This window comes from Felis catus, chromosome E2 (genome assembly GCF_018350175.1).
Source record: "Felis catus isolate Fca126 chromosome E2, F.catus_Fca126_mat1.0, whole genome shotgun sequence".
NCBI lineage: Eukaryota > Metazoa > Chordata > Mammalia > Carnivora > Felidae > Felis > Felis catus.
Window position 1 is genome coordinate 57,760,848 of NC_058382.1, and position 12,098 is coordinate 57,772,945.

Consider the following 12,098-nt stretch of genomic DNA (forward strand, 5'->3'; position numbering starts at 1 on the left):
CCAGAACGGAGAGCAGCGTCACACGGGAAGTGGACACTCATGGCTCGTCCTTGGGTCAGAGACGTAGAACCTGGAAGCGGTGGGACAAGGGGAAGTTTCTGCAACAGTCCAGAGGAGGAACTGGGTGAGTTGAGCCTTCTTGTAGTTCCTCAGACATGTCAGGCACACCAGCACCCCAGGACCTTTGCACCTGCTGTGCCCGCTCCCCGGAATGCCCTTCCCCGGTGATCTTACTTCCTCAGCACCCTCTGTGAGACCTTCCTTCCTGGGCTGCCCCAGCTGAGAGTTCTGCAGCCGCCCCCCCTGCCCCCCACCACTCTGCACGTCCCTCTCCTATTTATTTGTTCCCCAGACCACTTTCTGAAGCTTATTTTCATTGATTTGTTTTATCGTCCCTCTCTCCCACTAAAATGTAACCTCCACAAAGGCAGGATTTTTTTGTTCTCTTCAGTCACTCCCAAATCCCCAGTGCCTAGCAGAGTATCTGGGACATAGTAGGCATTTAATAAATATCTGGCAAAATCAAAAAAACAGGAAGAGGGGGAGGGAAAGGAAAGAAGAAAGGAACGGAGGGAAGGGAATAATCAGCAATCTCCCCTCCTCCTAGGCCAAAGCTTCCGCAGCCCCGCTTGGGGACCCCTCAAGTCCCCCCAGCTTCCAAGTGCCACGTAGGAGCTGGTCTCCGATTTGGGTCAGCCCACGCTCGGCCCGAGGCCGTTGGCCAGGGAGACACCTGGCCGCTCCCCAAGGATGGAGTCTTCTCAAAGGCGATTGACATTTCCACTTAAAAAGACATTGTCCGGCCCGAAGTGGCTCATAGCACACTTCCTGCCTGCGGCTTACTCAGCTGTGGCCTGGGCCGGGCCAGCTCTGGCTTTTCATCCCCCTGGGGCGTTCAGAAGATCCCCCGCTCCAGCCAGTTTGGGCTGCCCGCGGCCCACCTGCCATCTCTAAGCCCCTTCCTGCAGGCAGCCCCCCACTCTCCTCTCTCCCGCGAGAGGCAGAGTGCGCGTCCGGGCTGCTGGGCAGATCCGGAGTGGGACCCGCAGAGCCGGGCTTAGTGGATGGTCCCAGCCAGAGGCTGGGGCTCTGTCTCGATCTCATCTGGGTTCTGTGTCGTCTTGGCCAGAAAGGACTGTGGCTGCTTTAACCCTGTGGATGGGCCCTCCCACCGACGAGGACTCATTTCATGACTTACTCGTTCACTAAATTGATACTTACTGTGTACCGACTGTGTGCCGAGCACCATTCTAGGGGCTAGGAGTGTCCACGCACGTGCGTGTGTGTGTGTGTGTGTGCGTGTGTTCGATACGTTTCTATGGGAGGAGCAGGTGATGGGTCACACTCGTCGTGAGTAGCCGGCCGGCCAGGCCCCCAGGAGGCTCAAACAAGGTGAGCCGTGACCTGGGTGGACTGTGTCCCCACGTGGTCACCCCGGAAAAACTGCTTTGGGACGAGCCCTGCTCCCAGCAGCCTCCACCCTGAAAGCTGTGTGGGTGTCAGAGCACTAGGGGTGAGCCGGTGAGGTTTTGCCCAAGTACCCGCCAGGCCAACACAGTGTGGTAGAGAGTGCAGCTCCCGGGACTGCCCCCCACCTGGGAGGAGCCAGGGGTGGGCAGTCGATGGGACCAGAGAGAGCAGGAATGGGAGCCCAGCGCTGTTCCCCATCCCACTCTGCTTTTCACTAACAGAAGGAGGCCTGGGGCTGCTTCGAGAATCTTCTGAGCCCAGGGAGCACCTGGGGGGCTCAGTCAGTTAAGCGTCCGACTTCGGCTCAGGTCATGATCTCACGGTTCGTGAGTTCGAGCCCCGCGTCGGGCTCTGTGCCGACAGCTCGGAGCCTGGAGCCTGTTTCAGATGCTGTGTCTCCCTCTCTCTCTGCCCCTCCCCCACTCGCTCTGTCTCTCTCAAAAATAGACCTTAAAAATTTTTTAAAAAAGACAGCCTGTTTCTTGGTTTGTTTCTTTGTTTCTTAAATTCTACCTATGAGTGAAATCATATGATACTTGCCTTCTTCTTACTCGTTTTGCTTAGCATTACCCTCTGTAGCTCTGTCCGTGTCGTTGCCAATGGCAAGAGTTCATTCTTTTTTATGGCTGAATAATATTCCATTGTATATATGCCACATCTTCCTTATCCATTCATCTATCTGCCCATGGACACCTGGGCTGCTTCCATAACGCTGATATAAATATAGGGGTTCACGTAGCCCTTTGCATTAGTGTTTTTGTATTTTGGAAGTAAATACCCAATAGTGCAATTACTGGATTGCAGGGTAGTTCTATTTTTAACTTTTTTGAAGACCCTCCATACTGTTTCCCAGAGTGGCTGCACCAGTTTGCATTCCCACCAAGAGTGCATGAGGGGTCTTTGTCTCCACATCCTCGCCCACGCCTGATGTTTCCTGTTGTTGTTGTTGTTGTTGTTGTTGTTGTTGTTGATTTTAGCCATTCTGACAGGTGTGAGGTGAGATCTCACTGTGGTTTTAAGTTGCCTTTCCCTGACGATGAGCGATGTTGAATATCTTTCCATGTGTCTGTTGACCACCTGGGTGTCTTCTTTGGAGAAATGCCTGTTCATGCCTTCTGCCCATTTTTTTTTTGACGTACATTTTTTAAAAAATTTATTTTAAAAATATTTTCAATTTACACCCAGATTAGTTAGCCTATAGTGCAACAATGATTTCAGGAGTAGATTCCTTAGTGCCCCTTCCCCATTTAGCCCATCCCCCCTCCCACCACCCCTCCAGGAACCCTCAGTGTGTTCTCCATATTTATGAGTCCCTTCTGTTTCGTCCCCCTCCCTGTTTTTATATTATTTTTGTTTCCCTTCCCTTATGTTCATCTGCTTTGTCTCTTGAAACCCTCTGCCCATTTTTTAATTGGATTATTTGCTTTTTTGAGTGTTGAGTTGTATCAGTTCTTTATAGATTTGGGACACTAAGCCTTTGTCAGATATGTCATTTGCAAATATCTTCTCCCGTTCCGGAGGCTGTCTTTTAGCTTTGTGGATTGTTTAAAACTCTGGAACGCTTCGCGAATCTGTGTGTCATCGCTGAACAGGGGCCGTGTTGTCCTCTCTGTACTGTTCCAGTTTTAGCGGACATTTATCATGCAGCTTTCATGTGACACTTAGCAAAAGAGCTGTTGTTGACTCATCTCCGCGTAGACATAACACTCTGGGGCACGCCTAACGCCGCAGAAACCAACGAGTTGCGGAAGACCCTAAACGTCTTCACTTTCAGACGCTGGCTCTTCCACGTCACCTCTGCACTCAGACTGATCGCGGTCCCCGTTCTCTGCGCCACCAAGGGTGTGGTGACGGCCGCCCTTCTTAGGAGAGTCCGCGTGTCAGGACTAAAGCTTTAAACCCACTTCATAATCATGACATGGTGCAACGATGAAAGACCATGCGCCCCTGCCTGCAGAGATGCTGAATGGGGGGAGGGCGGGGGGAGTTCGGGACACACGGTGGTCGCACAGCCCAGCCCACGACACCTGCGTCACGACCAACACCCGTGGGACAGTGATGTACAACGTGTAAACCAACTCAGAGATGTTAAGCGTGTGGACTGTGCCTCTCAGGTTGGAGGAGATGTGGCCTCTCGTTCCCAAGGGGAGGGAAGCGGAGGGCCTGGTCCTCCCGGCTGGAGCTGGCTTTGCGCCAGGCCTCGCACCTGCAGGGCTGTGGAAGCAGACCCGGCTGGCCCCGGACCAGTGAGAAGGAAGCGCGGAACTATGGGAGATGAAGGGTCAGGTTTGAAAGAGACGGAAACTGCTGCATTGGGTCCGAACTGGTGAACTGGGACTTCCTCGTACTTCAAAAAGGGGAACAGGCATTTGAATGAAGTGAATGAGAGGCGCTCGCCTCCCCGTTGAACGTCTTCGGCCGTGAGTGAAGAGGGTGAGGGGAAATCAGCCGGGAGAAGCCGAGCTGTGATCACGTGCTTCTCGTGGTTCGGGGACGAGATTTCTGGTGTTGACGTGGAACCAGGTGGGTTCCGTTTACTGCCCTGATGGTCAGGTTCGCCATCGGCCACCCAGCGGGGTGAGCGCTAGGCAGTCAGCCCGCCCACGCCACTCTCCTCACCATTCCAGAGCCACCGTGGGGCTCCAGGGCCCCGTGGATGGGACCTGCTCGGGCCCGACGACTCTCCTCTGCGCCCAGCTTCCGTTTTCTGGAACAGAGGCTGCTGTCTGAAGCCGACGGCTTTGGGTTTCTGGGCCCCGTCTCCCAGGGCCGGGTAAAGCCCAGAACGTCGGAAGGGATCGCCGGGCCGTGCACCACGGCCAGGGCCACTGCTAGCTCACAGCTGGGTTTCAGCCCCCGATGCCCCGGCCAGGTGTGTTTGTTCAGTGCCCAGACTACACAGCCACAGGAGTGCAGCGGTGGCCTTGGTCGGCAGAGGTTACATCTTGGGAACAAGCAGCGTCATCCTGCATTCGCTGAACAGGTATTTACCAAGCTCCTAATGCCCATGCCAAGCACGGTGCCACACACATCAGGTCCGACAGGATGGCCAGAGGCGGCCAACAGATACTCTCTCGCTCACCCAGCTTGATTGGTGATGCCTGCCTGGAGAGCTGTGATCCATCTGTGATGTCTGCCATGGCCATGGTTCTGTTTGCCAGCTTGACCGGTGGAGGCACGGACTGGGGGGAGAGACAGCCCAGAACGATTGATTCACGGCTCTGACCCAGTGTTACGATTCACGTGTGGCCAGCTACTGTTTTGAGACATTTGTTTCTGCTGAATTTTTCTCGATGGGTCTCCCCCTTCCCTTCCCCGATTCGGGCAGCAGCAAGGCCGGCCTGGCTGCCAGGGGAGGGCCTTCCCGGCCTGGCTTCCCAGCATCCCAACCCCATGAAGAAGGCGGGGCTGAAGCCAGGACAGGGGGCTGGCAGGAAAGGACCGGGGCGACCCCCACATGAAAGAGGTTCAAATGCCCCCCCAGGGCCACCAAGCCGCACACCCCCTGCCAGGCCCCCGTGTCCCCTACGCCCAAGAAATGACACTCTCACTGTGACATTTCAGGCCGAGTGGGAAAATGTATCTCGTGAGTACAGGAGGGAGGAAGGATGGCCTTCTCTGAACCATCAACTTAATTATTGTATTAAATACACATCCAGCCATTAGTTTGTGAAGCTCATAGAAAAATGATGTCCTGATATAAATCTATCGATTTATCAGTTACTAGCTAATTAACGGCTGCCAGAGGCGGTGGACGCATCAGGACGGGCTGTGTTGGGGCTCGTAACACGCACCCCCTGAACCCCGGTGGTCCGACCGGGTAGGCGCCCCGGAGAGCCGCCTCCAGAAGCGTTTGGCGGCTGGCACCAGCGCCCCCTGCAGGCAGCCTTCTAGCGGTGCGCAAAGCTGCACGGGCCTCGTAGGGGCCTGGGGCGTCCGGCGACGAGGTGCGCTGGCGGTCTAGCTGGGAAGACAGAATCTGCGACTGAATTGCACGTGCAGGTGCCACCGAGGAGGTCAGGGTCCCGGCGCTGCCACTCAGGGCCACGCAAGCTCATCGGGGCGTTTGCACGGCCTGCTGTCGGAGGGCAAACGTACAGGATGCCTGGGAGCCCAGTGGGCGAGCGAATGAGGAGCGGAGTAGCCTTCTGACAAGTGGGCGGGCGGGGGTGGGGGTGACAGAAGCCCCGCGGCCGCAGGAAATGTCATCTTTTGCGGGAACTGCGAGACAGCCGTTATTGCCGGAGCAGAGCACGAAGGTGAGAAGAAGCCAGGAGGGGCAGTGGCTATATCGGCATGGCCCGGTAAGCCGGATTTACGAATCGGGGCTTTCTCCTAAGGGCGGCGGGGAGCCCCGGAAGGTTTCAGACGGGGAGTGGTGATGTGGCATTGGACAGTGCCCTCTGGTGGCGGCCTGAGGAATGGCGTCTTCGATGCTCCCGGGCGGCCCCAGGCTGTAGGAACCGCGGCCGGAGTTCTAAGCCTTCCTTGCAGAGTCCGGAGACACAGTCCTTCTGGGACGCCCGCCCTGTTGATGCTGGTGGACACAGCTCACAGGGGCCAGCCTCCCAAGGCATGCCACCAAGCCAGGCTCTCCAGGACACGCCAGAAGGACCCGACCGCTGCCTGCAGCAGATACAGGCAATGGGAGGTCTGCCTGGCCCGGGTTTCCTCCAGCGGGCCCGGTCTGGGTCTGACTTCAGACAGGGAAGGGAGGGGTGCTGATCACCGTCCCTTTAGTCATCTGCGACCTTTGATCTCAGACCTCAGATGAGTCTGTGCGAGGGCTCAGCCAGCCAGTGAGGAGGGACGGGACGACGGCGAGTCTAATCCTCCGCATTACCGGAGGCAGATAAGCCCCCAGCAGCCAGAAGACGGGAGATCCGGCGGCCGCACCCACACCCTCCCTTGTGTGCTTGGGACCCGTGTCCGCCTGAGCCCGCAGATGCTTATCACGAACGGCAGGCCAGGGCTCAGTCTGGCTCAGGGAACCTCTGCAGAGCACGGCCCCGAGCTGGAGACTCTCGGCAGCTGTTTTTTTCATTCTTTTCCCTGTGTTTCAGACAGGATGAATCGAGCCAACCAGACTTTTTGGAAAGAGGGATGCGATGTTTTTCCGCCCCCATTTGCAGAAAGTAACGCCCTTGCCCAGTATAACACGCCAGAGGGATGGTCAGGAACCCCGCGTTCCTGTCACCCACACCCCGTTTCCGTCCCGGTTAGCAGCAACTTCTGTCCTTCCGGAGAGACCAGGCACGCTGGGGCAAACATATCACCTGTTTCTGCAGCAAATTTGCTCCCGTGGATACGCTCTGTCACTCGCTGGCTGCTGGCTTTACTTCTCCAGGGGGGAGGAATGGTATAAAGCGGGTCAGAGGTTTTCTTTTGGGGGGCCCCCCCATCAGCACGCCTTCTGCTGTCACAACCAGCCATGAAATGCGGCGTGGGCCCGGGCAGGAGACCAGACACAAAGGGCTACGGGCTCAGCTCTGAGCTTCAAAGTAACTTCCTGCGGTTTTCTCGAGTCCTTAGTCAGTGGTCTTGAAGGTCGGGTGTCCAAATGCACGTGACGACGCTTCTGGATCTCCTAGACCCGGGTGTTCTCCCGTAAAGTGCCACCCTGGGGAAGACTGGCCTCCGCGTGAATCGGAGGGGCGGCTGCAGGGCGGGTGCATCCCAGGCAGGAAGGAAGTGCTCTGGGGGGAAATCAAGAGAGGCAGGTGGGAGGGGTGGAGGCCCGCGTGGCAATCGGGGTCCAGCCCGGGAAACATGCTCCTCCGAGCACTTCCACGGAGCAAACCGAACGCGGGGAGCTGGTCGTGCGGGCCACGGAGGGCTGCGCTGTGACCGGAGCTCAGCTGCGCCGGACGTGACCTCCAGGTCTGGGAGGAAGGGACAGGCGTGCCGGGGTCTGGGAGGGAGCAGGAGCCACGGAGGAGACCCTCGGCCACCAGAGAGGTAGCTGCGAGGGAGGAGGGGCACCCCGCTTCTCCAGTGCCCACGCTGGCCTCACTCTGGGAACCCGGGAAACACAGGCACTGGGGACCCTGTGACACGGGATGGAGGCCGTTGGTGGGGACCGGGAAAGAGCCTGACAGAAGGGCCTGCTTCCCACAGCTTGTGTGCGGCGTGTCGGGTTCGAGAAGTTCTGGGGGCCCCAGTGGGGAGAGCGGAATATGGCCCAGGGGGCAGGTGGGCGCGCTCGTGGCGGGAGAGGCGCACGGTGACCCTGCTGGAGGGTCACAGGACAGCCAAGCCGGGGAGGGATCCAAGTAGTATCGGGGCTCAGAGTCCCACGGCTCAGACAACGAAACACAAGTGACAGGACACCAGTGGGGCGCTAGGGGCAACAGAGCCCTGCCGTGAGAGGCTGAGTTCAGTTTGCGTGGATTTCATGACAGGTCAGAGTAGAAAGTGTGCTTCCCAAGAGCCAATGTGACTTCGATTATGTGTAAATTAACGTGATTATGTGCACGTATTACAGTTGACAAGAACTAGACCAAAGAATGGTTCACTCGTGTTTGCACCTCTGAACGCCCGTCCGGGGATTTCGACAACCCTCTTCGATGGCCGGGAGACGCCCGCTGCCGCCACAGCCTTTGCCCTCTCCCGGGTCACGCGCCGCTCGGTGGTGCCTCAGCACCTCATCCTCATTCTTGTTGCAGGTCCTTGTTGGGGGAGGAATCACTTCTTACTGGAGTGGACTTGAAACCCGATCCCCAGTTTGGGGAAGCCTGGGGCGCTAATCAGATCCCCCAGTTTGGGGGAAGCCTGGGGCACCAACCCAATCCCGTTTGGAGAAGCCTGGGGCGCTAACTGAATCCCCGTTTGGAGAAGCCTGGAGTGCCAACCCAATCCCCAGTTTGGGGCAGCCTGGGGCGCTAATCAGATCCCCCAGTTTGGGGAAGACTGGGGCGCCAACCCGATCCCCAGTTTGGAGAAGCCTGGGGCGCTAATCAGATCCCCCAGTTTGGGGAAGCCTGGGGCGCCAACCCGATCCCCAGTTTGGAGAAGCCTGGGGCGCTAATCAGATCCCCCAGTTTGGAGAAGCCTGGGGCGCTAATCAGATCCCCCAGTTTGGGGGAAGCCTGGGACGCCAACTCGATCCCCAGTTTGGGGCAGCCTGGGGCGCTAATCAGATCCCCCAGTTTGGGGAAGACTGGGGCACCAACCCGATCCCCAGTTTGGGGCAGCCTGGGGCGCTAATCAGATCCCCCAGTTTGGGGGAAGCCTGGGACGCCAACCCGATCCCCAGTTTGGGGCAGCCTGGGGCGCTAATCAGATCCCCCAGTTTGGGGAAGACTGGGGCACCAACCCGATCCCCAGTTTGGGGCAGCCTGGGGCGCTAATCAGATCCCCCAGTTTGGGGGAAGCCTGGGGCACCAACCCGATCCCCAGTTTGGGGAAGCCTGGGGTGCCAGTTAAGGACACGCTAGCTGCTATAACAAGCTGGCCTCCACATTTCAGTGGCTTCACACACCCGGAGTTTGTTTTCCACTCAGTAGCACTAAGCAGGCGTAAGGTGGGTGGTTTGTCCAGCAGGGGACTCAGGGACCAGGCTGTTCCTGTCTGTGGCTGCGCCACCCACCAGCCGCCCTCTGCTCCCAGCTGGCAGGTAGGGCCAGAGCCAGGAGGGGCAGGTGTGGGAGGCTTTTACGAGCAGCTCGGCTTCCACCTGCACTCAGTCACATGGCCGCACCTGACTGCAAGGGATGCTGGGAGAGGTGGAAGGAGGAAGAGGAAAGGGGGTGGTGAACAGCCAGCCGATCGCCCCCGCACACGGAGGCTCCGAGATTGCCTGCGCGACACCGTTAGGCATCCCCCGGCGGATGGAGGTCGCTGGGATCCGCTGGGTGGACACGCCAACCTCACTGCAGCGCCCCCTGCGCCACGCTGCCTGGAACTGCGCCTGGAACAGCGCAGCGTGGGAAGCCCACTCCTCCCCTCGCTCAGCAAACCTCGGCAGCAGCGCCTGAGAAGACGTGCGTCCCACCCCCCACACCACCCCCCGGGGGGGGGGCTTTCCGTGTCCCTGGAACCAACAGACCCGGGAAGAAACTGCAGAACGGGGAGCGGTGTCAGAAATGCACCCAGCGCCCCCGTGCCGCAGGGAGTCGCCTCAGAGCTGCGGCTCAAGGCCCACGGCGGAGGAGGCCACTCGAGAAAGATCTCCACAAAGCTGGAGAAAGATCGGCCCGCGGCTCCGCCCCTCACCGCTGCCGGCCCGGCCCGCCTCTCCGCAGGAACCGGGTTCTCTGCGCTGCAGCTTTCGTGCAGGTGGGTTACTCATGCGCGCGGTCGTGACATCGGTCTGCAGGAGGGTTTCTCAGGCCTCCTGGCCATCGGGGCCGGTGTGTGCGGCGGGGGCAGGTGCTGCCTTCCGTGCAGTAGGATGCTTAGCGGCCTCCCCGACCTCCGTCCGCTAGACTCCGTTAGCGTCCCCCCCCCACCCCGTCTGAGCTGCGACAACCCAAACATCTCCAGACCTTGCCAAGGGTCCCCTGGGGGGCAAAGGCAGCCCCATTCGGGGACCGCCAGTCTAGAGCAGCGGTTCTCACACCTGATGATGCATTTGGATCACCTGGGAGGCTACAGACCCACACCAGCCCGGACCCAGGTGTGGGTCTGAAATAAATGAACGCGTACATCCACAAAAGACTACAGGCTCGGGTTCCTACCAGGTTTGCAAAAGACCACAAGCTCAGGTTCCTACCAGCTTCGTGGGTAATAGCTGGTAACTGGGAGCAACCCCAGGGCCCCTCAACAGAATAGATGAACCAATTATGAGCTCTTCGTACGGTGGAATGATATCCATAGAGAAGGAAAAAAACCAACGACCTGCGGGAATCTCACTGATGGTGAGCGGAGAGAAAGCAGCCTCCTATCAGAGCCCACGCCGTATGATCCCGTGTACATGAGGCTCTACAACAGGCAGAACTAATCTGTTCGGGCAGCGGTGGGGAGAGCGAGTTATGTCCAGGGTGCGTTCCGGGGATGCTGGGGATGTTCCGTGGTGGCCTACAGAGTGACGCGTGGGTACGTGTGCCCGGGTCGTGCGCTGATGATTTGCGCCTCTTGCCGAATGTAAGCCCTTCCTTGTGTTGGTTTGCTGTGATCGCTGTGGGAAAATACGATCAACCTGGGGGTGTGAGAGAGCTGCATTTATTCTCTCTCGGTTCTGGAAGCCGGAACTGTGAAATCAAGGTGTCAAGGCCGTGCTCCCTCCGAAGGCTCTCGGGGACGATCCTTGCTCATCTCTTCCGGCTTCTGGTGGCTGACAGCTGTCCTCGGCTTGTGGCCACATCCCTCCCATCTCTGCTTCTGTGGTCACATCTCCCTCTCCCTCCCTATAGGGACACAAGCGATCGCTCTCGGGCCCACCTAATGATCCGGGATCGTTGACGCATCTCAGGATCCTTAGTCGTATCTGGAAACTCTTTGCCAGGGAAGCTAATGTGTGTAGGTTCCAGGGATTGGGACCTGGTGTCTTTGGGGACCATTATTCACCCTGCCACATACCTAAATTAAAAAGGAATTTAAAGAATTACCCGAGGGATGGCCCCACCCCATACCAACTGACCCAGAATGCCTGCTGTGACACAGCGGTCCTGGGAGGCAGGGTCCCGGGGGGCCGTGGCTGTGGAGCACAGGGAACGTGCCTTTCTGGTCCATCACTTTATCAGCAGCACAAAGTTGACTTGACGAACTTACCAAACGCTGAGTGAGCAAATGCACGAAGGAATACAGATCTGTTTTTTTACTTATAACACTTCCGACACCAAATGAATGGGTTTTCCAGTTCACCGTGGACACCGGCTGGGTGTCCTAAACTTAATTCGATCCTGACGCTACCTGGAGACCCCATAGTGTAAGGCTCGGACCCCCAAGACTGCCCCACTTCGGATGCCAGTCACAAGCAGGGGGTCCCCAGGTCCCCCACACTTCTGTCCGACTTGGCTGCACTTTGAGGGTTCCCCCCCACCCCCTCCTCAGGTTTGAGAATTTGCTGGATCAGCTCACAGGGAAATGTTACTTCCATTTACTGGTTTATTATAAAGGACGCAAATGAACAGCCAGGTGAAGGGGTGCACAGGGCGAGGTCCAGAAGGACGAGCTGTCCCATGGAGATTGGGGGGTGCCACCCTCCCGGCACATGGGTGCATTCACCAAGCCGGAGGCTCTCCAAACCCCTTCATTCAGAGTGTTTATACAGGTTCCGTTAGGAAGGCATGACAGAAGTAGTCACCGGCCGCTGGTGACTGACTCAGTTTCCATCCCCTCTCCCTTGCCTGGAGCTTGGGGGTAGGGCTGCAAATTCCAACCTTCTCATTGCCCAGCTGATTCCTCAGGGGCCACAAGGGTCACCTCATTAGCATAGACTCAGGTGTGGTTGAAGCGGTCTCCTTAGGGATAAGCAAAGATGCCCGTATGAAGAAGTTACTAGGGTTTTAGGAGAGCTCTTATGCCCGGAAGCTGGAACGAAAACCACATAGATTTCTTTGAAAAAAACATTTTTGTTAATGTTTTATTTATTTTTGAGACAGAGAGACACAGAGCATGGGCAGGGGAGGGGCAGAGAGAGAGGGGGACACAGAATCTGAAGCAGACTCCAGGCTCTGAGCTGTCAG

The 12,098-nt window shown here is 57.7% G+C and overlaps 1 non-coding gene across 1 annotated transcript; it reads right to left on the minus strand.

Annotated features, from left to right (window-relative positions):
• Window positions 1-3,017: 3,017 nt before the first annotated feature.
• On the minus strand, window positions 3,018-3,124 carry LOC111558196. Its single transcript, XR_002738777.1, has one exon. It is a non-coding gene; the product is annotated as a U6 spliceosomal RNA (small nuclear RNA).
• Window positions 3,125-12,098: the final 8,974 nt, after the last annotated feature.